The sequence below is a fragment of the Rhinolophus hipposideros genome (genome assembly GCF_964194185.1).
Source record: "Rhinolophus hipposideros genome assembly, chromosome: 21".
Taxonomy (NCBI): Eukaryota; Metazoa; Chordata; class Mammalia; order Chiroptera; family Rhinolophidae; genus Rhinolophus; species Rhinolophus hipposideros.
This window is the reverse complement of record NC_138067.1, coordinates 11,267,096-11,292,577: the sequence shown is the minus strand read 5'-3', so window position 1 is coordinate 11,292,577 and position 25,482 is coordinate 11,267,096.

Here is a 25,482-nt window from a genome sequence, read left to right as displayed (position 1 = left end):
CTGATAGGACTGGATATTTTCCTAAGCTCAGGTTCCTTAGCTGAGACATTCACAGTGCAGACTTACAGTGTATGTCACATCTACCTTTGCGTTGTCCCGTGGCACTTGGGGACAAGGAAAACCAGTGTGAACATGCAGCTCACTTTGTCTGCTGTACTATGAATAACAAAGTCCTTTGTTTCTGACCCAGTAGTCTTGTGTCTTCTGCCAGCATCTATGAAGTTCGTTTACATGGAGGGTAAACTCTCAGGTCCTTCCCATTTCCTGGCATACCCCCATCTTCCATTCATACAGGTCAGACTGAAATGATACGCATCAACCAGCCTTGCCTACTGATGAAGTTTCTGGATTTCACCACACAATCCAATTAGAAATTGGTGCTCATTATCCCCTAGGATATTCCAAACCAAACTAGTAGCCGAGACAAACCTGAAGGAGGAAACAGGCATTTGACACATTCAGGCCTACCAACAACTTGCTGATGTACCATGGATGTTTCCAAATGAAACAATTTAGAAACAAAGCTGCCAGGCAGAATAGCCCTCTCCAAAGCTGTGAAGGGCGTTTGGCCATTTAGGTTACTTACTGGAAGCAATGAGAGTGTAGGTTTAAGGGGATTGTCCAGTGTTTCTTCTCTTATAGAATCACTGCATAGTGTGATTTTGAGAATTAAGAGAAATGCAGATAGTCTAGGGTCTATTACAAATATCAAAACAGAGGAGTCTTCAGTAGAAACTACAATACTCACTACAGCTAGGAAAAGTTTCAGTGAATGACTATATGGAACAATAGTATACTATATTAACACTCACTGTATGCAATACTTAAAGTATTGTATTAATTGGATTCAATGTCTAATATTATTACCTATGCTTAGAGCTTTGTACACGAGCTTTGCTTATTGAGCATTTTAAGAAATTTGGTATATATTGTCTTCCTTTTTAGTTTGTAGAGAATGTGAAAGAAAAATTCACATAAATATAAGCATTGATATAAATAAATATATATAATGTTGAATATTGACATAAATATATAGAAATATAAGTTGATATAAGTCAACATAAAATAATAATAGTTGATATAAATAAGAACATGTATAAAATAAATAAATAAATATAATAATTCACTACAGTTGATATAAATACTAGTTTTGATAATTTACTATATGCCTGGTACTCCGCTAAGCTTTTCAGTAATATTCGCTGCTTAATTGTTACCAAATTCAATGACAAAGATATGATTATTTCAAACAGTTTTCAAATAAAGAAACTGCAGCTGAGAGATGTCAATCATATCTCCTGACCAAGGTCACATAACTAGCAAGCAGCATAGCTGTTATTCAAATTCGGTCCTCTTCAATTACAGAACCTAAGATTTTAGGTAGTTCCTTACAGCGTTTGGCACAATAGAACATGCTTAATAAACTCTAGGTAAGATAATCAGCGATGTTAATATTAATAATACAAGCACGGAAGCATATAAGGGATAAAACGTGTGTAGTTTACTTCTCTCTCGACTCCAGATACTCTATCTTTAAAAGACAGGAATGGAATTTAAAAACCCGAAAGCTCATTTGTGGCTGTAATCTTCTGAGACCTGTGCCATTTGTTTCTCCCTTATATCGACTGGAGCTTGTAAATCCTCAGTTGATCAGACCCTCTGCTTATTCACTGCTTCCTTCAGACAGTCGTCATCAGATACACCTAAAACCCCTTCACTTGGGCCCTTTATCTACGTTACCCCCAAATGATGAAAATGAAGCATCCTTTTGTGGTTTTTCCAAAGGAGCTTTCTTTTTTTTAGGCTTTTAAAGAACTTTGAGAACTGCTTTGGTGGATGGCATGGAGTATTTCTGAACAGATACTGCATTGTCTTCCAGGAAAGGGTTGGCTTTGTTTATTTGGAGATCAGGCTGACCCTGATCACAAGGGGTTACCTGCTAAGTATACTATCGATGTTATTTCTAACACACGGAGAGTCGGCATGGTGACCCAGAAACATGAGGGAACCCCAGGAGAGTTGCTGTGAACAACCTTCTCTTTTGTGATTTTCATTTTTCATTATGTTTGACATTTTTGAAGCTGAGCTTTTTAAGAAATACCGGTTTTAGAAGAACAGACTGGGGATATATTTCAAGGAAATGTAGAGCAATCACAAAAGAAAACAAGTTCAGTAGAAAACGTGCCCGTTCGCAATGGGAAGTGGTGTACACACAGGGCCTTTTGTTTTCTGTTAGCCAAATGAAATGTCCATGCATTGTTCTTAGGACTTTGAGAAATAAACAAATCATCAAATTGCATTCGCCTTTTGTTTGTTTTGAAACATCTGTGATGTTAGCTGTCAGCCTAATGTTTGATGTTTCCAAGTGTAGAATACATCTGGCCTCAGCTGAGAAATTTCAAAGCACCTCTCACTTTAGGTATTGAGATGGAATCTATGCTCTCGATATTAGTATAGCTAAAATATATTGTTCTGGCAATTTAGTTGTGGTGTTGTTTCCATTCTTCCGCAGATCCATGGATGTTCTGAATCTTGACAACTAGAAAAATGGTTATTTGGCTTTTAAAAATTTATTTCTATATAACCATTTCTTTTCACTGGGAGATTGTTTTAAATAATAAAAGATTCCATTCCTTCTCCATCCAGGGCACAGAAAATCTAGAGATGATTACACCCACTCTTTTGTAAATTTATTCAGTGACCATTTATGAAACATTAATATCTACTATACCAGACTCAGGCACTGTGGTAGTTGCTGGAGAGAAGAGTAAGGTAGAGAAGCCATGACCTCTGCACTTAAGGCAGAGCTTCCCAACTGCTGTGCAGCAAATGGGTTACAGGCGTGCCATGAATTGATGATCATATCAGCCTTCATAGAGTTGGAAAGACCAGAAGTAGCTAGGCTTCCTAGCGCGTCACCTTCCTCCATAAGCAGGCTTTTCTAGGAATCTAGGGAGGCTAGTCTTAGCTCTGTGGTGTCTGCTATTTCCTCCCCTCCATCCCAGTAAGCGGGAAGATCCCTTGTGCATTATCTGGTATTGCCCGACATGGTGCGCGCAGTGTGGTCAAGATGGCCACCTGAGCTACTGTGTCAACAGTCAGATACCAATGTGTTCTTGGGCATCTGGAATCTGTATATGAGGAGCTGCTGAAGGAGTTATGGTCCAAGGTACCCAAAGAACATGGTGGGGGGCCCAATGTGTGGTTTGTTGATGAGAAGGAAAAGGTGAGGAAGTCACAGGAGTCTTTAGAAGCAGCAGCTCTAGGAAACAGGCCAGACACTATCTACTCATATTTCTGCTGTTTCTGTCCATCTGCAGCCCAGGGGTTCTGTTTTGTTGCTATTGTGTTGTTGTCTCAGTATACAAGCTAACTTCCAGTGAAGGCTTGAATAACAGAGACATACTCCGCAAATTATGGCCTTGTCATTGTTCTGAAATATTTGACATGGAAGAGTGTGATTAAATGCTAAACTGATTCCCATTATCATAACTTGTTTCAGCATTAAACTTAGCTATGAAAGATAAGGAAAAGCTGTTCGATTCCTTAAGTACAATGTCAGCTGCTATAAATTTTTGAATGATTGTAAAAAAAAAATGTTAATGTGTTAGTATTCAATGTGAACAAAATCCCTCTCATAATGACAACTGCCAAAAGTTTAAAGAGGTCAAGTTAGCCATGTGAAGAACAAACATGATGTTAAAAAATAAAAAGTTAGAACTTTCACTTTTAGATAGATGGGTTAGAGGTTTATTTCCCCTAATATCCCCACTAAGTATAACTAAAAATGCTGGACAATATATGTGTGTGTGTGTGTGTGTGTGTGTGTGTATTTATGTGTATATGTAAATATGCATATAACAAACCAAAATAGACTCTGCAAAACTGAAAGGTGGAGAAAGAAATCAGAGTAACTAGGGACCATGAGACTTGAGGAATGACAAGTAGTAAGTTCCCTGGATTTTCTTCTGGGCTCATACATCCCAGGCTTGGAGCTGTAAAGTCAGTAATTGAGAAATGCCAATGGATGCAGATATGAAAAACCCTGAACAAAATCTACTTTCTTCAGGCAAAGGACGAAGAAAGGGGCAGCCTAGCAAGACAGAAACTCTTGGACAATAATCACTCCACTTCAACCAAAGACTTGTGAAAACAAAAATTACATGGGACAAAGTTAAACAGTAATTCAAGACTATTGCAATAGGGGAGAGAGACTCCTCAACTGCACTTAAAAAGCAGTGGGTGTTTTTTTTAATTTATTAGTTTCAGGTGTACAAGACAAGGTAATACTTAGACGTTCATCATTTATATCCCTCACACTGTGAACCCCGCAGTGGGTTTTTAAGTGCTGGCGATGAGCTGGTGGAAAAGTACTGGAGGGTTTTGGGGTGGGGGAGAGGTGGTGATCGATGGGATTTGTCCAGCTCATTGCTATTACAGAGGGTGCAAATGTTCTTCTCTGTAATTAGGTCATCTATGCTTGCTAATTGATGACTACCACTGAAGTTAGGCTTCTTCTCTCCCACAAAGGCTGGGAGATAAGGCTACTATCTCCTTCCATATTTACATTTCAAAGAGATAGCTCTGAGGTCCTTGAGCAACACACTCCTGGGTTGTAAAGCTGGCAATTAGATTTTTAAAAAGATTTACATCTCAAGGAGACAGGGAAAGGAATTAAAAGTGAGGCAAGTCAGGTAACCTAGAAGCATCAAGAAGCCTGTCGATAGTCTAGTCAAGCTGAGGGAAACATTACTGCTGTCTTGGTCACACCACAGAAGAAACTGTGGTCTAGCCATACTCTCACCCATACAGCAAAGGCCAAGTGGGAAGCTGAGACTTTCACTCTTACAAGGCTGTAAATAGGTGGCCCAACACTCACCGCGCCCAGGTGGTGTCAAACAAGGTCAAGTAAGGAACCAGGACTTGACCCACCCAAGAGTAGCAAGGAACCCCTCCCCCTCCCCACTGCAGTGTTAGCAGAGGAGCCTTAGTGGAAATATAAGCCTTTTACAATCACCCAGTAGTGATGAGCCACCACTACTGTGGTACCAATGGAGACCACAAAGTAGCTGGAACTCCCACCTCTGCCCAACAGAAACAAGGAGCCCTACCTCCATCTTGGATTTCAAGGAAGTATAAGTGTGGAACCCCAGTTTCAACCTTCACCTGGCTATAACATAAGGCAGCACCCTTCCACTTCTATTCCTGGAGTGATAGCACAGAAAACTAACACAGAAGGTTTACATAAGATCAAGAGTCTCATTGCATAACACAAGAATGGAAAATCACTCTTCCTACTAAGAACGAAGAGGATCTGAAAATAAATGAAGAACAACAATAGATAGTGCAAACACCAAGATGAGAGAGATGTTAGAATTAACTGACAAAAATTTTAAAACAGCCATAAAAAATGTTTCATGAACGATTATGTGAACAATTATGACTTCAAACAATTATGACTTCAAACACACTTAAAATAGAAAGTCTCAGCAAAGAAACTGAATGTGTCAGCAGAGAAATAGAAGATATAAAGAAGAACCAATGGAAAACTTAAAACTAAAAAATATAGTAAAAAGTTCAGGAGTGGGCTCAGCAGAATGGAGGAGAAAGAGGAAATAATCAATGAACTGGAAGACAGAAGAAGAGAAATTGTCCAATTTGTACAGAGAAATTTAGATAGAAAACAGGGAAAATAGATGGAAAAAAATTAACAGAGCCTCAGGGGCCTGTGAGACTGTAACAACAACAACAACAACGACAATAAATCAAACACTTGTTCCATCAGAGTCCTAGAAGGAGAGGCGAAAGAGGGTGGAGTTCAAAAAGTACTCAAAAAAATAATGGCTGAAAATTTCCCAAGTTTGGCAAGAGACATATATGTAACCAGATTCAAAAAACTGAGCAAACCTTGAACAAGATAAACCCAATCTAATCCTCTCCAAGACACATCACAATGAACTTCTGAAAATTGAAGACAAAGAAAAAAAAACTTGAAAGCAACAGAGAAGGATGACAATAGATTTCTTGTCAGAAACCACGGACACCAGACATAAATACCAAAATATTTTTTAAGTACCGAAGGAAAACAACTGTCACCAAGAATCTTATATCCAGCATAAACTATCCTTCAGGAATGAAGGAGAATTAAAACATCACTTGATGAAGGAAAATTAAGAGAAATTCTCACCACCAGACCTACCATTAAAAAAAAAAAAGTGGCTAAAGAACGTTCTTTAAACAGAAAAGAATTTGATTAAAGAAAGAAGTTTTTACAAAGGTGCAAAAGTAATTTAATGGAGAAAGGACAGCCTTTTCAACAAATGGGTGCTGTAGCAACTGTAGCAACACCCATGTCCAAAAGAAAGAAAAAAGGAATCTTGGCCTAAGTCTCATATCTCATACAAAAATTAAATCATGGAAAAATGTCAAATGTAAAGCTATAAAAAACTTTTTGAGAAAAAAAAAAACACCTGGTAGAAAATCTTCAGGATGTAGGGATAGGCAAAGAGTTCTTAGGCGTGACACCAATAGCACATTCCATAAAAAGAAAAAAAAATAGTAAAATGGACTTCATCAAAATTTAAAACTTAGTATCTATAAAGATCTTGTGAAGAGGATGAAGACAAACAAATAGAGGGAGAAATATTTGCTAACCACATTCTCCAACTGAGGACTAGTATCGAGAATATATAAAGAACTTTCGAAATGTAACAGTCAAAAAAGAAACAATCTCCTATGAAAATGGGCAAAAACCATGAAGAAACATTTCACTGAGGAGGATATACAGATGGCAAATATGTACATGAAAAGATGTTCAATGTCATAAATCAGTAAGGAAATGCAAACTGAACAAACGACAAGATATCACTATAGAACTCTCAGAATGACTAAAATAAAAAATGCTGACACCAAATGCTGGCAAAGAGGTGAAGAGACTGGATTATCATACACTGCTGGTGGGGATGTAAAATGATACAGCCACTCTGAAAAACAGTTTGCCAGTTTCTTTAAAACCTAGCAGTGCAATTGCAATACAAGCCAGCATTTATCCCAGAGAAATGAAGGCTTATGTTCACACAAAAACCTGTTGAGAGATGTTTAGAGGAGCTTTATTCAGAATTGCCAAAGACTGAAAACATTGCTATGTCCCTCAGTGGATGAGTGGCTGAACAAACAGTAGCACATCCACAGCGTGGAATAATACTCAGCAATAAAAAGAAAATGAACTATTGATACATATAACAACCTGAGTGAATCTATAGAGAATGATGCCCAGTGAAAAAGAGCCATTCCCAAAAGGTTACATCCTATATGATCCCATTCATATAACATTTTTGACATGACAACATTGTAGACATGAAGAATAATTTAGTGGTTGCTAGTGATTAAAGAGGGGGTCAGGTGGGAGGGAAGTAGGTTTGCCTATCAGAGGGCAATAAGATGAATTTTTGTGATGATGGAAAGGTTCTGTATCTTGACTGTATTAGCATTCATATCCTGGTTGAGATATTGTATAGAGTTTTACAAGATGTTACCACTGGAGGAAACTGAGTAAATGGGTACACAGGATCTCTCTGTAGTATTTATTACATTGCGTGTGGACCTACAATTATCTCCAAATAAAAAGCACAACAAAAAATAAATAAATGTATGTTCGGTGAGCTCAATTTCTCATTTAAAAGACAAAATTATTTATGTTCAATATTTTAAAACTTCCTTAATTTTTAATTTTCTATCATCATAATTACTTAATTACTTCACCTTAAGAAAAGGCAATTTTTTCACAAGCTCCTAGCACTCCTGCAGTTGATCTTATATACCCTACAAATGTTATAATTCATATGAATTCCATGACATAGAACAAGATGAAAAACTGACCTAAAATAGTCACACTTTAACAACAACATAATAAAACTATCTTTTTGAATAACCAGAAGTGCTGCTAAAATTTTAATGTGCATTTTCTCATTTGACCTTCAAAAGAAGACTGCGTGAAAGCTATTATCATCCTTATTGTTTTGATGAGGAAACTAATACAGAGAAAGTTAATAAAATTATCCAAAAGTGGGATCAAGATCCAATCTTAATAGGTGCGTGGATTTTTAAAAGGAAAACATTTTTTAATGTGTAGTCTTGTTTTTAAACTTTAGCTAACACGTATTTACTTAAGCACCATACACTCCCACCCTGGAAAGGGCCAAGGAAATCATGACTGCACAGAAGATTCCATCCTTAGCCCAACAGTTCATAACCACTGCAATAAGCAATGGGAAACGCTTTATATGATCTGATGTTCACCATCATTTATCCACAATTCCAAACCCCCCAAATTTCTAAAAGCTGAAAGATTTTTCCATAAATTTGAGGCTAACTCAGCTGGCTACAAAACACCACTTGAACTGATACGAAGAAATTTTTTAAGACTTTATTTAACGTGACTATCCCTTTTGCTACAGAAATATTAATGTATTTTATTATCGGATACTGTCCCACTTCTGCTGGCACCAATCCATAACATATAGTATAAATTCATATTATCTTTCTAATACACCCTCATCCCTGACATTCTGAAATCTAAAATGCAACTGCTACAAAAAACTTTGCATAAGGGATTATGAATCTGCATTGAAAAACTAACTGATGGCACTGTGAAAGATGATAAACATCCTTTCCGGAATCATTCAATTTTTCATACCTTTCCTTTTTGAAAATCAAGTGTCTTCTCTGACCATTCATCTATTTATTTGACAAACATTTGTTTAAAAAATATTTATTGACGGAATTGTACACCTGAAATTATGTAATTTCATTAACAATTGTCACCCCAATAAATAAATTTTTAAAAAAATATTTATTGAACTGTTTCTACCTTTAAGACATTGTACAGAGTACTGAAGATAACGGAGAAGAATGCGACTCTCAATTCAGTTAGAATTAATGGGAGGAATCAGGAGGGGTGCTACACATGCAAACACGTACTTAAAACACTCTACATAGATCACGCAGGAGGTATGACCTGATAACTAGCCAGCTAAGGATTGTTAAAAAGACAATGGAGACTCATAGCATTTACTTTGGATGAAAAAGACAGCAAAAGCAGTAGTAAGTAATCTAGATGAGGCAGGAGAAGAATTAGGAAACTATTAGGTGGAAATTAAAATGGCTGTGACAGGAGGGTGTCAGCTAAACTGGAATGGAACAACAACTCTGCAGACTGAGAATCTGTGCAAGGCAGGATATGATGAAAAGAAGGAGACTAGGGCACAGGAGAGGAAGAGATTGTATTTTCAAGTAAATTAGAGGTTAGTAGCTTATGAAATGGCTTTTGTGTTAGAAGTTCATAATATAGTAAAAGTTTATTAATTCACACTAGAATGGGATTACGTACACTGATTAGCTACCTCTCCGATTTCTTTAAATTATTCATTGTGAAAAAATGTGTGTGTGTGTCTGTGTGTGTGTGTATTGTGTGTAGTCATTAGGTCTTCCGAGGCTGCCACTGTTTCAATGATTATGACCGTGAAACATGTGGCCTAGAATATGAGGTCCTAATTAAATGCTTGCTGAGTTATCTTCGCTTTCTGTATTCAGGGTCCATTCAGTTCACCACGGTGTTTGTGTCAGCTCCTGATATTAGGACTGTCGATCCAGTCTGAGTTATACAGCCAGAGATGATGCTTGATGGTTGTAGAATGCCATGGCATCAGTATTTCAGCTCCGCATGATAACCCGGTGTTTGCTTCTTCCCATCAGGGTGTCTCCTTTCCTGTAAAATATCCCCTGCCGCCACTTCAGGCAGAAGGCTAACGGTGCAGAAGGGAAGACAACTGCCCGGGACATTCAGAACGCATATATTAGAGAGCAGTAAAAAGCTGTCCTGAGTGTCCTGGGCAACTGTCCTTGTCCTTGCATTCTGTAACATTATTTTCAACTGCATTGTGAATTGTCTTTATTTTGCTAGAACACTCATCAGAAAAGGCCTATTTCTGAAGGTTATGAGCAGATGCTGAGATTGAGAAACTACAATAATGAAAGATTTCCAGGCACAGGGGTTGCCTTTAGAATTAGAGTTGCCTCCAGACTGTTTTCAAACAGTCTCCGCTCCCCATCAATTAAAAAAAAAAAAAAAAAAAAAAAGGTTTTATGGCTTAAATCACTTGGCAAAGGTGTGGCAAAAGATTTCAGGTACCTATACTAAACTGACTACAATTATGTGAGGCCTTAAAGACTCAATTTCTTTTTAATTAAAAGAAAGGAAGATTATTCTGAGAGGCTTATGCATCTGGAAATGCACAGGTTATGAAGGTCATTTCAGAAAAGAGCTTTTAACCTACATCCTCCACTCAGTTGGTCATATACTTCATCATGGACGATTGCGATAAAGTCATTTTTATAGGATCTTTGCCCTGTCTAACAGGGAGGATATGCTAGGGGGAAAAGAAAGGACATAAGAAACCTCATTAGGTCTTTCAAAGGGAGGGACTACATTCACGAAAATGGGTTATTTAGATATTGGAAGAAATAAAAGAGCCAAGGATGAATATGAGGTGACTTAAGAGTTTAGCAAGAGGGGAAGCTGTTATTGTACTAGGGCTGTGCAAACTACAGGAGGAATTGGTGACTTCGAGCCCAGAAGCCAGGCCCATCCCGAGGGTGAGAACTGTAGTATCGGTACCCATAATACAGAAGGAAGGGCTTTCCTGTGGGAGCTGGAACCACAGAGCAGGCTGGGTTGCTGCAGAAGATGACAGAAGAAACAGAGAGGAAAGAAAAAGTCCCGAATGTCCCCTCCTCCTGCCCTCCAGGATTCTGCCAGTGCCTACCATTGTCCACATCTAACTGGAGGCCAGCAGGCAAAGTAAATCCACTCGCCTGTTACAAAAACAGAGCAAGGGAAGGACAAGCAATGAATCCGGGAGCAAAGAAGCGGCTGACCTGCAATACTTTATTTGTATTCTCTCATCTATATTCACTGATCATAAAATATTGACAAGTCTATTTGTTAATATCTTAACTATATGAATCTTCTTTTTCGCAGTTCACAAAGTTGTGTTCATATACCCCAAGAATAAGGAATAAGATAATACTGGTTATTGTAATCAACTTTTTTTTTCATCTTTAAGTCAAAAAACCACTGCATTGTCTCAAATAACTCAGGGAACTTGACACATTCTATGCACCTATAGCAAGACTTCTGCAAACAGCGTAAGACTTGTTCAGAATAAGTCTCTCCAGAACCTCCTAACCAGGGCCATTGATATTGTTCTTCAAGCTAAAAGATAACCACCACCAAGAACATGAAACTCATCAGCCTATTTGCAAACTGTTACAGAGATCTCTGAGACCAAGCTAAATACTGCTCAGGATACTGAACCTAGGCCAGATCTGGTTTGATAGCAAAATACTTTAAGATGTTGAAAGTTAGTCATTTCCTGTGATCCCTTTCACCATCATAATCCTTAGTCATCAAACAGGGTAACCTTCCCAGTAAATTATTTTCTTCTATAACTCTGCTTTTCTGATCTACTTTTCTGGAACTCTCATTCTCATATTCTAAATTCCTTCTCATCCTCAAATTTCACAAATTGTTTTCTCTCTCTCCTTTCTTAAGAAAAGTGAGGTTCTCAGGTAAGTCTTCTCCCATGTAAACCAACCATGTTCCCACAGCCCATTAGTTGGAATGGGAGAACGCACTTCTGTCTTCCAACTACTGGACCATAACTCTTCTTTTCTTTGATAAAAGCCCATCCTACCATCTCCTAGCAACTCTTCCTCATGACCTAAAATTTACCTAAGACCATGTAAACAGGATCCCAATCAATCCCTATGAACTACCTCGTCTTAGATTCCTAAGGGATTTTAACATCTATGAGTATGATGATTCCAAATCTAGTTTAACATCCAAGTGGCCTTTCTTCCTTCTTGTGGACTTGCCCCATCACTTGCACCTGCCCTGGTGTTTCAAACTGACCCACTGGTGCGTGTATCATGTATCTGCTACAGCATTTTTAGCTCCTTAAGGAAGCGGACTTTGTCTTTCTCATTTCTGTATCCCCAAATCTAGTAGCTCTCCCAGTACATGGTAGCAACTCCATAATGAAGTGGGCTGGAATATTCTCTCATTATATAAACAGACTAAATAGATCAGGTAAGCAGACATCTTATAATAGCTTCTTAACAAGGTGAAATTAATTCTTTCTCTGTAACAGGTTATACTCAGGAGAATTAAGTTCACCATTAATTGTTTCTGCCTTTATAAAATAGCAGATACATTCTCCCTTTTGGACACAGAGGAATTAATATGACAGTTGGTGATAAAAAGAGAATAATTTCAGACACAAGAGAAAATAACTATTGGATTTTCTTAGTATTCAATTGCTATAAGGTCCTCTCCAGCCATCTTACAAAGAGCTATAATTGAACATAACAGCAACTTCATATAATCTGTTAGATGTCCATATTTTTCCTTGGTAATTATTGTAAATGTCAGGTCACTTCTGTGGATGGTGTGTGGGTAGGACTAACCCACTGCACAGATTGTTTGGCTCTGGAGCATCTGTTGAAAACAATGCAAACTGACGAGTTTCTGTGGACCCCTGCTGAGCACACTGTGCTTGCCGGGGTTTTGACTAATGGTGCTTGTCAAGGGTCACTAAGATTTTGGCAACAATGTTCTAACAGTCACACCTCTACTCAATTGCCGTTCTAAAAATTGGAAATGGTGCTGCTTTTTCAAGGTGTCTTTTTGTAGGGTGGGGAAGAGTGAGGTTGTCATCTCACTCATCTTCTTTTATTTTTTGCTTCACATTCCCAGTAAATCAGATCTACTGGGAATCTATCTTAGAGATCTATCTTAGTCTCACCTAAGAAAATCTAACAGCATCTAACGATTAAAGCATTAACAGGCATGATCTCATTCAAGACTTAACAACACTGTGATATAGGTATAATCATTTCCTTACTGTAATTTTACAGATGAAGATGCAGAAGTTAAGTATCTTGTCTGGGATCATCCATATAACAAGTGATGGAATCAGGATTTGACATCAGCTTGCCTACCCGCCCTTCATCATTAAGCTATACTGCCTCATGGAAGAGGCATCTGCATCATACCCTGACTGTGACATTAGATATTGCTCTTAAACCCAGCTTTGCGCCATTCCATGGAAAGGTGCGTTAAAAATAGGATTGTTGGAAAATTATATGTTCAGGCCCTGCAGGAGTCTGGACCAGAATCTATTAATGCCACACTAGCTTTTTCCTGGCATTGAATGTGTCCTGTTGGACTCTCCATTATGTAAATGCATTCAGACTTTCCTTTGTGGTTGTCTCATACTACTCAACATGCAGCTATACACACTCAATTTACCACATCTGAGTGCCTAGTAATGTTTCAGGTGAAACAGTAGCTCACTTACCTGGCTGTATGTGCCTAGGACACAGCCGGGCACACAGTATTCACTCAACGCACATGTACTGAATGAATAAATAAATCGTCTCCTTCCCAGATTAAAGAAAGAAGATTCTGAGGCACAACACTAACAGTATTATGTTCCTTGTCATACTGAGATGATTTTCCAACCTCTTATTTAACTTGCAAGGGATCGATGGTACTTAGAATTTGCAAAACAGTTCTTTATTTTTAACTTGAACCATCTTGTATGAAATAGTCTACTCATTCACGATTCATTTAAACAAAGTTATCAAATACAATTTTTTTCTACCCCCAAAGCAATCCTAATATCAGACTGTAAAATGGACTTTCCACTTATTTATTTTTAGTTGGGATCCTCAGGGAGTCACCACGCTTCCAGTGTATTTTATTGTATATCAGTGATATCCAAAGTCTCTTTCAAACATAAGATTGTAAAAGATTGTATAATCAACAGCACTGTCTCCTTTGAAAATATAGAGCATGGGAATTCTAAACACACAGAATTTCAATGATCAGTTTTCACTATTTGGGAATGGACTATGACAACCACTGGGACTGAATACCTATTATATTTTCTATGCATTGCAATGGGGACTTTCAAAGCAATATCTTCTTTAACCCTCATAAATATTTGAGAGTCCAGATATTTAAAGTGTCAGAGCTTCTAATAATACCCTCTTTGCCTACAAGTTCTCCTAAAGCTTGAATAAAATATTGGCCTCACTCTCCACCACTGTTTGCAGCCATTTTTCCAATTTCCAGCTCATGACACAAATTAACATGTTTCTTCATGATTTTTTCATGTTTTTTGTTGTTGTTCTGGATCTGAATTTTACTCTTGCTTTGCTACTTGAACATAATGTTGTATTCTATTCACTCTACATACTCGAAAGCTCCCAATTCATTCATTCATTCATTCATTCATTCATATACTCTTTGATTCCATACTCTGCATCAGGCACTATGCTAACCACTTGGGATTCAATGATTCACAAAAACACACATGGGTACTTCCCTCTTGAAGAGAATGTTACAGTCCAATGGGAGAGACAAATACTATTCACAGGATCATCCAAATAAATATAACATTGCAATTTTGATTAATACTAAAACAGGGAAGCTCTTGGTGGAATGAGATACAAAAGGACAGCTGGAATTTCCATTTCTGGTAATGGTGTACCAATTTGGAGCAGATAAAACTCTGACTATCTGCGTGAAGGCATGAGAACTATCAAGGCACCGAGACTTGAGGGGCCGAGATACTGTAATGAAAACAATTAACTGAGGTGACCCCAAATTCTACTCATTTCCCCCTTGAAGTTTCCGCTAATTTGCATGAGCATAGGTCAAGATAATCTTAGCTTAAATAAGAAGCCAAGAGGTGGAAGAGTGACAGAGCAATTGAGATATATGAAGCTGGTGCATAGGTCCCAACAAGGAAGAAAGGCTCTAATGAATATGTCAGGCATTCAGTTTGGAATCCTAAAAGACTACACCTTAGAAGTAAGGGTGAATTACAAAAAGAACAAGACTTTTCCAGTTGTTTCCAGCCTGGAAACAACTCAACCTATCTTGAACTATGGTAATCTGCCTGTGTACATTTATACTAGAGAAAGGCTAGTATAAATTTCTTCGATTTTCTTCAATTTTCCATGAGAGTTTCTTCGATTTTCCATGGCCAATAACCAGCATTTAATGAAAAATTAATAGAAATCCTAACAGATAGAACCAAGAAGGGGGAAAATGACTATAGCAAGAGACTAACAGGTAATTGAGATATCAGTTTCAAAGACTGAAAATAACTAATTGCTATCTTCAAAAAAAATGACAAGATGAAGACTATCTTCAGAGAACTGGAATCTATAAAAGAATCAAAGGAAATTCTAGATGTGAACATACAATTATTGAACTTGAGAACTCAATAGAATGGATTTAATAGCAGATTAGACACAGATGAAGAGAGGATTACTGATTTGAAAGATGTCAGTTAACTATTCAGTCTGAACCACAAATTGTAAAAGGGATAAAATATATATAAAAGAGAGTAAAGGAGCATGAAAAAGACTAATACATGTGTAATTAAAAGCCCAAAAGGGAAAGAGAGAAAATGTGTCAAGTTTAAGTAAATTTTAAATAGAGACAAAAACTTTCCAAAATTGCTGAATGAAACCAAACAACTGGTATCAAGCACTATAAACTTCAAGCAGAATAAACACACAGAAAAACACAATTAATACATCTTTGTAAAATTTATAGAAACAAAAATAAAGAGAAACTCTTAAAAGCAATGAGAAAAAAAAAGCCACGTCTCCTACAAGAGGTAAAATCAAGGCAAATAGTTTTATTTCTCCACAAAATTTTGGTGCTTTTAAAGTGCTGAAAGAAAACAGAACTGCTCATAATGGCCATAATTTGTAAGCAACTCAAATATCCATCCACAAAAAATAAATAAATCAATACATAAATGACGGTATTTTCTAACATGTAGCACACATCAACTAAAACAAATGAATTAATGCTACATACAGCAACATAGATGAATATAACACACAAAATGTGGAAAGAAAAAAAAGCAGACACTAATGAGTATGTACTGCATGATTTCATTTACATAAAGTTCAAAAACAGACAAAACCAATCTCTGGTTTTAGAAATCATGATGCAAGTTGCCAATGAGGAGGAGGGCATAAGAACTGAGGAGCCATGAAGAGTGTTCCCGGAGTCCTGATAATATTCTCTTTCTTGATCTGGGTGGAGTCTATTTACTTCAAGCTATAAAATTATGATTTATGTCCCTTTTGTATTTGTAGTATTAAAATTCAATAACTCAATTTACATAGACAAGCAAACAATGTAATAAAAGCTCTTCTCCTGTTAAACACTGTTCCTATATCAGGTCTCTAGCAAGTGGGATGTGTAGGCTTCACCATCACTTTGGTCAGGCCGCATTTACAGTACTGCTCGCTGCCCAAAAGGTAGCATCTCCAAGGAAACCTGAAATGCTGCTAATGCCACATTCTAATATAAATCGTGCAGAAATACCTGTAAAACATTTTGAAAATCTAATAACAATACTGTCAGTTTTCATACTCCTCCCCTTAATCTTTCATCTGCTATTGCCTTCCACCGATAGTGGCTGAACAGAATGGGGAATTATAAATTAAACTCCTAGGTTCCGAAGCAAATATTATGCAAGTTTATCTCTGGAGGAAATATATTCCTGAAATTCAAAGGCAAAGTTTCTCTTTGTTAAGTTACAATGGACTGAATACAGGGGAAATTATGTGATATCTATATTATCTTAGAACCTATCATCAAAAAAAGAAATGAAATATAAGGAACTTTATTCTTTAGCCAGAAAGTATGCATTTTAATTAACTAGGAAGTTTCCCATTATACTTTGAGGTTAGCTCTTTGTTAAGCATGGTGGAGGATTTTTAACATAAATATAAGATATGCTGTAGTCTAAAAGTGAAAAGATAATTACTACCAAATCATATAATTCCGGTTATATTTAAAATATAGGTATAGATCCATAGCATCCATCCATGAGACAATCTTGAAAGCAAAACAAACAAACAACAAAAGGGAGAGGTGGTAGAAAAGTTTGGAAAAGGGGGTCAAATATATAATGATGGAAGGAGAACTGACTCTGGGTAGTGAACACACAATGTGAACCGTATTTCCCCAAAAATAAGACGGGTCTTATATTAATTTTTGCTCCAAAACATGCATTAGGGCGTATTTTCAGGGGATGTCTTATTTTTTCATGTACAACAATCTACATTTATTCAAATACAGTCATGTCATCTTCTTCTGGAACATTGTCGTAACGTATTAAATGCATCCATATAGCTGACAGTCTTAACTGGGGCTTATTTTCACGGTAGGTCTTATCTTCAGGGAAACACAGTATATAGATGATGTATTACAGAATTGTACACCTGAAACCTATATAACTTTACTAACCATTGTCACCCCAATAAACTTTAAAAAAAAAAAGAAAGAAAGAAATGTACTCTTAAAAACCTATGTAATTTTACTAACCAATGTCACCCCAATAAATTTAATAAATAAAAAGGCCCCATCAGTCACACAATTACTGCAGTGTTAGAGGAAAGATAGACCCTATGGTAGAGCATGCCCATGATATCTCCAGAGAGCTCGCAGGCTGTCCAACAGGAGCCCTGTAAACTACAGCACAGCCCTGCTTCCCATACTGAACACAAAATATCTCTTTGGAACCAAAAATAAGGAACAAAGATTTATGTTGACCCTGCTGCCCTATACTTTAGCAAAACTGACATTTGTGTCTCCTAGCATGTTTTGACTACGTCTGAATTCCAACCAAAAACTCACTTCCCTATGCTTCTTGCTTACAAGTTGTAGGAGAAACAGTTACTTGACATGCTCTAATCTGTCAGTAGAGAAGTACAACTGACAACTCTGCGGGATGTCTAAAACAGGACACATATAAAACAGACTGTGACACGCAACCGGTGAGGAGTTGATCACTTCTGAGTCTCTTCTCTAGCAGCATTTCTGTGGACAGACAGTCCCAACTCCTGATGACTGAGCAGCAGCGGCACACAAAGAATGACCCGGGAGGCCAGCACAGCCACTCGAGAGCACGTGGATTACAGCTACCTCACGTTGTCCCTGCTCCAGCACTGCCCTTTCGGTGACATGTAATAAATCTTCTCCTCTTTAAATGACAAGGAGTCAGAATCGTTACTTTTGCTTTCAGTAATGAAAAAACGGGGGAAATCAACCTACCTAAAATGGGGAGATCGATTTGCAAAGAAACTCTCATAATCAGCTGTACTAAAATCAGCTAGAACCCAAAATATGAACACTGATTTTTACCAAATGTTGACTTTGAAGTTCGTTTTAACCCTTTGTGCATTATCGTACTTAGTAATTCCCTACAATTTACAATTTCTTTTCTAACATTCATCATTTTATAATTAGAAAAGAAAAAAACAACAACAACGAAGTGTAGCCTTTTAGCAGCCAGCCCTTAAAATATCTTATGATTTTTATCCTTGAAATATTGCCTGCAATCTCTCTGTGAGATACTCTTCCTTCTTCACCAGATTTGGGAGGGTGGTAAATTTAGCAGAACATACATCAAACAGGTGACATCTGTAGATCAAAATTGAGTCCGGTTTCACCGAGATAAAACCTACATCTAACTCAGAATACTTCTCAGAGTTCTCACAGAAACTGGGACAACGATTTGTATCTCATTTCCCATAATTTAATAGTATTATCGGCTCGAGTAGAACAGATGTTCAGTAAAAATAACTAACCTTTGCTTAGTCGTTCCCAACTTGGGTGAAACTGTGTGTTTTTAAAAAAATCCCAAAACAATGTGAAGTATTTTTTTTTTTACGTTTCCCATTTTATAGATAAAGAAACTGAGAATTTCAGAAGTCATGGCACCCCTGAAAGAGGTAGCAGCTCAAATTTGATCTCACCTCTATATGCTTTGGAATTTGCATTCTTCCTCAATCCATCATGTTCCTCCATGCCAAGAAATGTTCCTATTATACTATTCTCTGTTTTTGCAAATCAACTAGATTGATCTTTCTGATTAAAAGTACGCATATAATAGTAATAGTAGCTTTTCTGAGTTCAGACACTCTAGTTCCCAAATGACACCTTCTCTCCCCTGTTTATCAGCACAGGGTTTCTCTACCTTGGCACTACTAGTATTTTGGGCTAGATAATTCCTTTGGGGGGGGGGGGGCGCAGGAGGAGCGCTGTCCTGTATGCTGCAGGCTGATTCGACGGCAAATATTAGCAGCTTCCCCAACTCCAAGTCACGACATTCAAAAATGTCTCCAGACATTGTCAGTGTTCCTGGATGACAAAATTATCTCCCATTGAGAGTCACTGGCCTAAGGAATCCAATCAGACCTTGAAACTTCAGACAAGAGTCAGTATTCTCTGCCACTGAAGTCATTCACAAATTCTAAAGAGATCCTTTCTGGTTACAAACCATTATAAAGTACTCAGAGTCTTCAGTATGACAAACTGTACCTTTATAATCCTATTCTGCTCTCTGGGAAACTTAGCAAACTGCACATTGCCCATCTGTACTTGCATGTGTTATGCATTATCAGGCCATTTCACACGATTCCCTCTCTCCATGCACAGGTGCCTTGAGACATAGAAGGGAGAGGAGCATCCATCTTAAAAACAGAGAGAACTGGGTTTTAATTCCATCTCTAACATTTATTAGTTATGCAATCAGGAAAGAGGGGCTGAAGCTCTTTGGCGTTTTCTTAGGGGCAAAATAAGGATTTTAAGATTCAAAGAACAAGGTGGTGCTATAAAGGCTAACTATAGCTACAAAATAGCATTTCTGTGACCTTGAGCCAGTAGCTTAATCTCTAGGACTCAGCGTCTTCATCTGTTGAGTGGTAGGTAAGATTGCAAGAATGGTTTGAAAACCATGGGTCTGGAAGGTATTGTAAGATCTGTGACCGTGGGGAGAGGTGGATAGTCATGGCCTGTTATTTTACCCTTGATCTTTCCAGTATAGCACATTGGGCCCTTCACTGCTTCTTCTGTTTCCTCAGTACCTATGAAAGGGCCACGCCTTCTGCCTGTAATAATTTTTCCTCAGAAGTTCACATGGCTCATTTCGTCAACCCCTTCAAGTCTGTGATGAAATGTCACCTTCTCGATAAACACCACTCTCCAGTCTAGCATTCTCAACGAGATGAACCTGCTTTACCTGTTCCATTTTGTAATATTTAGGTATCAATGTTATCATGAAAATAATAATGTATATATTAATATTATGTTTCTTGTTTGCTTTGTTCCAATGGAATGTAAGTTCCTTGAGCATAAGAATCTTGCCTGTTTTATCTAAGCCAGTGCCTAGAAAAGTACCTGGTATACATTAGAAATATGTTGGATGGAAGAATAAAATTGGGAGGCAACTCAGAGTGACACAGAAACACCCAACTGCTCAACCTCCAGCTCTGACACAGTAGGTCTGGTTTCTACTATTCTTTATACCAGGGACCCATGAATGAGTTTCTGTGGAAGTACTGGGCTATTCCGTTTCAGAAAACTGGTCTTTAAAATACTTATTTCTCAAGTTGAACCTAGTTTGGTTAAATAGCATATGGCACATTTACTTCTCAAAATCCCTTTTTAACATTATTTTATTGTTTCACAGATTTTTCATTTTGTTTTTAAGCAGAAAATTTTCCAAAATACAGAATTTTCCATATATGTCTATAGCGAACATATATAGGAAAACTGATAAAAATTAAAACTGATAAAACTAATAAAATATATTAGTGCACATTTGTTTTATTAGTTCAAAAGTATAATATTGTAAAGTCAATCCATGAGAATGAGAGTGTTCAATGAATAAAATCATTGGAAATCTGGAATTAAGCATGAGAACTGGTCTTCTATCAGCCGCAGCTAATTTAGTTCCACGGTTTTTTTGGTTTTATAATATTCAGCAGACCTTAAATTACAAATAAGTAGTTGTAAATGATAACACTTATTAAGAGCTCATTTGCTATCTCAGAATACTTATAAATATCTACAGCAGCATGATAGCAGAATGGCAGAAAATGTGTTTCAGTGTTGAAAAACTATAAATCTTTTTAAAGTGATTGCATTATTGCATTCCTAATGACAAATAAGATATGAAGCCCATAGTAATTTGAAATAAAAAATAATGAAGACCATCTCAATGGAAAGAGCAGTACATTACAATGGATTTCCAGAGGGGGAAAGAGTTATTGACTGGAAGTGGACACCAGGAGAGCTGGTGGGGGCGGGTGGCAGCGGGAATGGAGAAGACGCTGATTTGAATCCTGACTCACTTGGCAATATGATGTCTTCAACAGACCATACCTACCTATATGTATGCTTCCTTGGATTGAAAAATAAGGCAGATACTGACGTCTTTAGGCTGCCTGAGCCTACGTAAAATAAGATTAAAACAGAGCTTAAAATATGTGTATACGTGTGTATATCTGTGTGTGTGCACATATATGTATGTATAGAGTAAGCATACGTGTGGTGTGTGTGTGTATAAGTGTGTATGTATCTGTATAAAAACATACATTACAACCATATACCTGTAAAACCCTATTTTAGTGATACATAACACATTCCACATTCCTCCACATATTCACCTTACTTATTATATTGGAAGAGAGAAATATTTAAATATTCAAGTCGACTTGTGCAAGAGTATTCCCGTGATGCTAAATTTCATGGTTTGTTTTCTCTTTACTTAATATGCATATTGAACATAATCTTGAAGATTATATTATTCCTAGGACATGATTTTTCAGTCATTCCCTTGCCTCATCTCTCTCCCAGAATTAGTTGAGATTTAGTGTTATAAGCAATTATAAGATTCATACATTATGCTTATAAAATAATTGAATATATATTTTTATACTGTTTTCTATACTGATCGATGAACGGAGAACATATAACTTTATCAGTTGACTATGGCAGCTGGTGAGTACATTTTTTTCACTTATCCTCCCAGCGATAAAAAATAATGAATACATCACTATACTTTACTGTCTTATGTAAATGTTTCATGCAGTTAAAGAGTTATAAAGTCAAAATAAAATGTTAATGGCAGACAAAGAAATGGCACGGTATTAGAAGCAGAAGGGGCATTTGTTTTCTGGTCTGTTATGAATAAGAGATAAAAAGCAGCTTCTCTTTTGATCTCGCTGTGCTGATGCTTTAACTAGTCTAGGGGTAGGCAAACTATAGCCCGTGGGCCAAATCTGACCCCTGGCCTATTTTTTGTAAATAAATTTGTATTGAAGCAAAGCCACACTTTTATGTATTTTCTATGACTGCTTTTGTGCTACCATGGCAGGGTTGAGTAGTTGTAACAGATGGTAAGGCCCACAAAGCCTAAAATATTTACTATACGGCGCTTTCTGGAAAGTTTATAAACCCCTGAATTAATCCATCCCCTGCCTCATATAGAGTGTAGAGCAATTTTCCTTCGGCAACTGAGTGGTCCTGAAAGGGCCTCAGCATCTTCGCCACTAAAGGGTGTGTTAGGGACAGTCAACACTCCCCCATAGACAGTTCTCCCATCCTTCAAGAACACAGAAGAGCACACTCCTGGGGCTGTACCCGGCTGCCTGTTCTACAGCCCTTATCTCCCTTAAGAAAGATATACCCACTGCCGCGCATGCCAGCTGGAGGCAACACCATATCTGCTGATGATACCACGGTCCCTGAGGCCTGGTCCAAGGTTGCTAGCAGTGGAGACCAAGGAGACGGGTGTCTCTGTCCGTGGTGCTGACATCTGATGCTGGGCACGACGCTTCTGCTGTTGCTGCTAGAACTGCTATCCTTGCTCACCACACAATGAGAACAGACACCGAGATGCTTCAGGCACCACTTTCCAGCCCTTGTGACCAGTGCAAGTTTTGACAGTTCCCAATGGAAAGGATAGGCAAATAATCTGTTTTAGTTTTCATTGTTGTAACAACCTGCTCATATAGGACTCATACAGTCTAGAGGGATGGGCAAGGGGCACATCTCTCTTCTTTCCGCGGAAGGGTGGTTTCTCATGGCACCAAATTTCCATCTCATTCTCTCTTCCTCAATATGAATTCTCTCCCATGAAGTACCTGAGACTGTCACATAAATAAATATCAAGAGATTTTCCCACATTCTGATGCAATGCTCATCCAGACTATCCAGTCTAAGCTCTTTCCTAGCATGGGGATATGGTAAGTTGGAACTTATGCTTTAGACCATGGAGTTTAAACATCTCCCCAATTCTCTCAGCCACGGTTTTCTGTCGAGGCTTTTGATGACCTTCTAGGAAGACTGCCTGGCAACAACTGCATTCTAATAGGCTGTAGCTGGGAGGTTTCTATCCTCATTGCAGGGATGGTTGTTAAATTCATCAACTATCCTTCTGGCAGGGGCTGTGTCTTTGTGAGCTCATGGGCATGTGTAGTGAGATATGGTGAGGTCCACTAGGAATGGAAAAGCCTGGCTCCTATTGGACATCTGAGCACATAGGTGTGCAGAGATAATATTACATGATGACAATGCTGAGCACCTGCTCAGAGTAAACTGCTATTAGATAAACCACTGACATAATTTGTAAATGTGCATATGCAATGTTATTGGATCAAACCCACCCAGGGCTTTGAGGGTCTTTCAAACTCCCAACCTTTGCTTTTAGGTACTCAAGAAAGCTGTAACTTATTCCTGGGGAGATAAATCATCCTCTTGAGGAGATCCTCAGTTTTGCTAGAATTCCCAATTCCCTTCAATCCACGTTCATCTTTTTCTGTCACACATTGCAGAGCTCTTTGGGATTGTGATACTCTTCTGTGGCAGCTTGATGTGACAGCATCGTGGCTCATGCATCTTCACACATGTCCAGGTTTTCCTTTTGCTCTAAGGACTAGCTCAGTGCCTGTGCGTGCAGGTGCCCCGGCTGGTCCCTTCAGGTCCACAGGCCTGGGACTAGGGACCTCTAAGCTACAGGTGACCAGGTGGAGATTGTCCATGGATTACCTCCTATATTCTGCCTTGCTGCATGGATATTTCCATTTTCTTGGGATTCAGCTTTCCTGGTAACTTCTCAGAAGAGCTACTGCAAAAGAGCTGAGAATAACCAAGAAGGGTGGAGAAGCTGGTATACAATGGAGGAGAATTTTGGACAATGGGAGATGAGAATCCATGAATACATTCTTTCCCCTTCCTCCCTCAAAACTGGCTAAAAATTAAAACAGAAATCCATACATATAATTGGAAGACATCCCATGAGACTGAGTAATCAGGTTCATTTTCACAAAGCCGGGACCAGCTCTCTCCTTCTGCGTTCTCTTTCCTTTCCCACTTAATTTTCTTTTTGCCCCACTTCTGCTTCCTAAAAATTATTCTCCCCCCAAACCTATGAATACATAGCTTGTGCCCCAGGCCCTGCCTTCTCGGAAAGCTGCTCAGAGTTCTTTTTGGGTGGAAAAAGCATGCTTAGTTCAAATGCGTAGCATAGCAGATGAGTCCTCACTGCTTTAAACAGTATATAAATTGGAGGTGAAAGAGGTGATGGGGCAGGGGAGAAAAAAATGAGACAAATTGACTACTAACTCTGCCCCTTCCAGTATGGAAGCTTAACACCAAGCATTGAACCTTCCTGAATCTCAGTTTCTCTCCCCCAAAAAGAGGGAAATTAATAGCCTGTGGGCAGTAAGAATGAAATGAGATAATGGATAGGAAGTAAGACAGATTATGTTATAGTTAATACATAGGTCGTGGAGCCTGGCAAACCTTGGTTGGAATCCCAGATCCATTTTTTACAGGCTGTGCTAACTCTAGCAAGCCAATATTTAACCTCGATGGAGCACTTAATTCATAGAATCATTTTGAATTACAAACAAAAGAATGTATGCAAAGTACATAGCACAGTGCCTAACACAGAGGTGCTATTAAATGGTATATGTTATTATCTTTTACATTATTTGTGAATGTTAAAAGTATTACACAAACAATAGTTATTACTAGCTCATTATAATTTTGATCATTTTCTTTTTCATAATATGCATTTCCATCACTTACACTAAATGGAAGATATGTCTTCCCCAGACAAAATGATCCCTACAATAGGCATAAGTGACCAGATTATAAAAATTTAAATTTAATTCTTGCACTTTTATGACACTGAGAAGCTGTATAATGGGATTTGTGGAATTAAAGTAACTGTAATATGGAAATGAGACCAAAGATTCATTAAGCTCCTTCATGTGTCATGAACTAGTTAGTTAGTAAAAAGACTTTTCTTCAAGAAGTTTGCAGTTCAGGAAGAAAGACAATAATGGCAATTTACTTGACTATGATTGAATAAATTCAAGGTATTATAAGACCAGACAGAGAGACATCTAACGTAGTCGTGAGTAATCTTGACCAACTGAGATTCATACAAACAGCCCTTTAATAGTGAAAGATGACAAAGAAAACAGACCCATTTTCCTTATCATGTTGAAGAAAAGGAACATTTTTAAAAA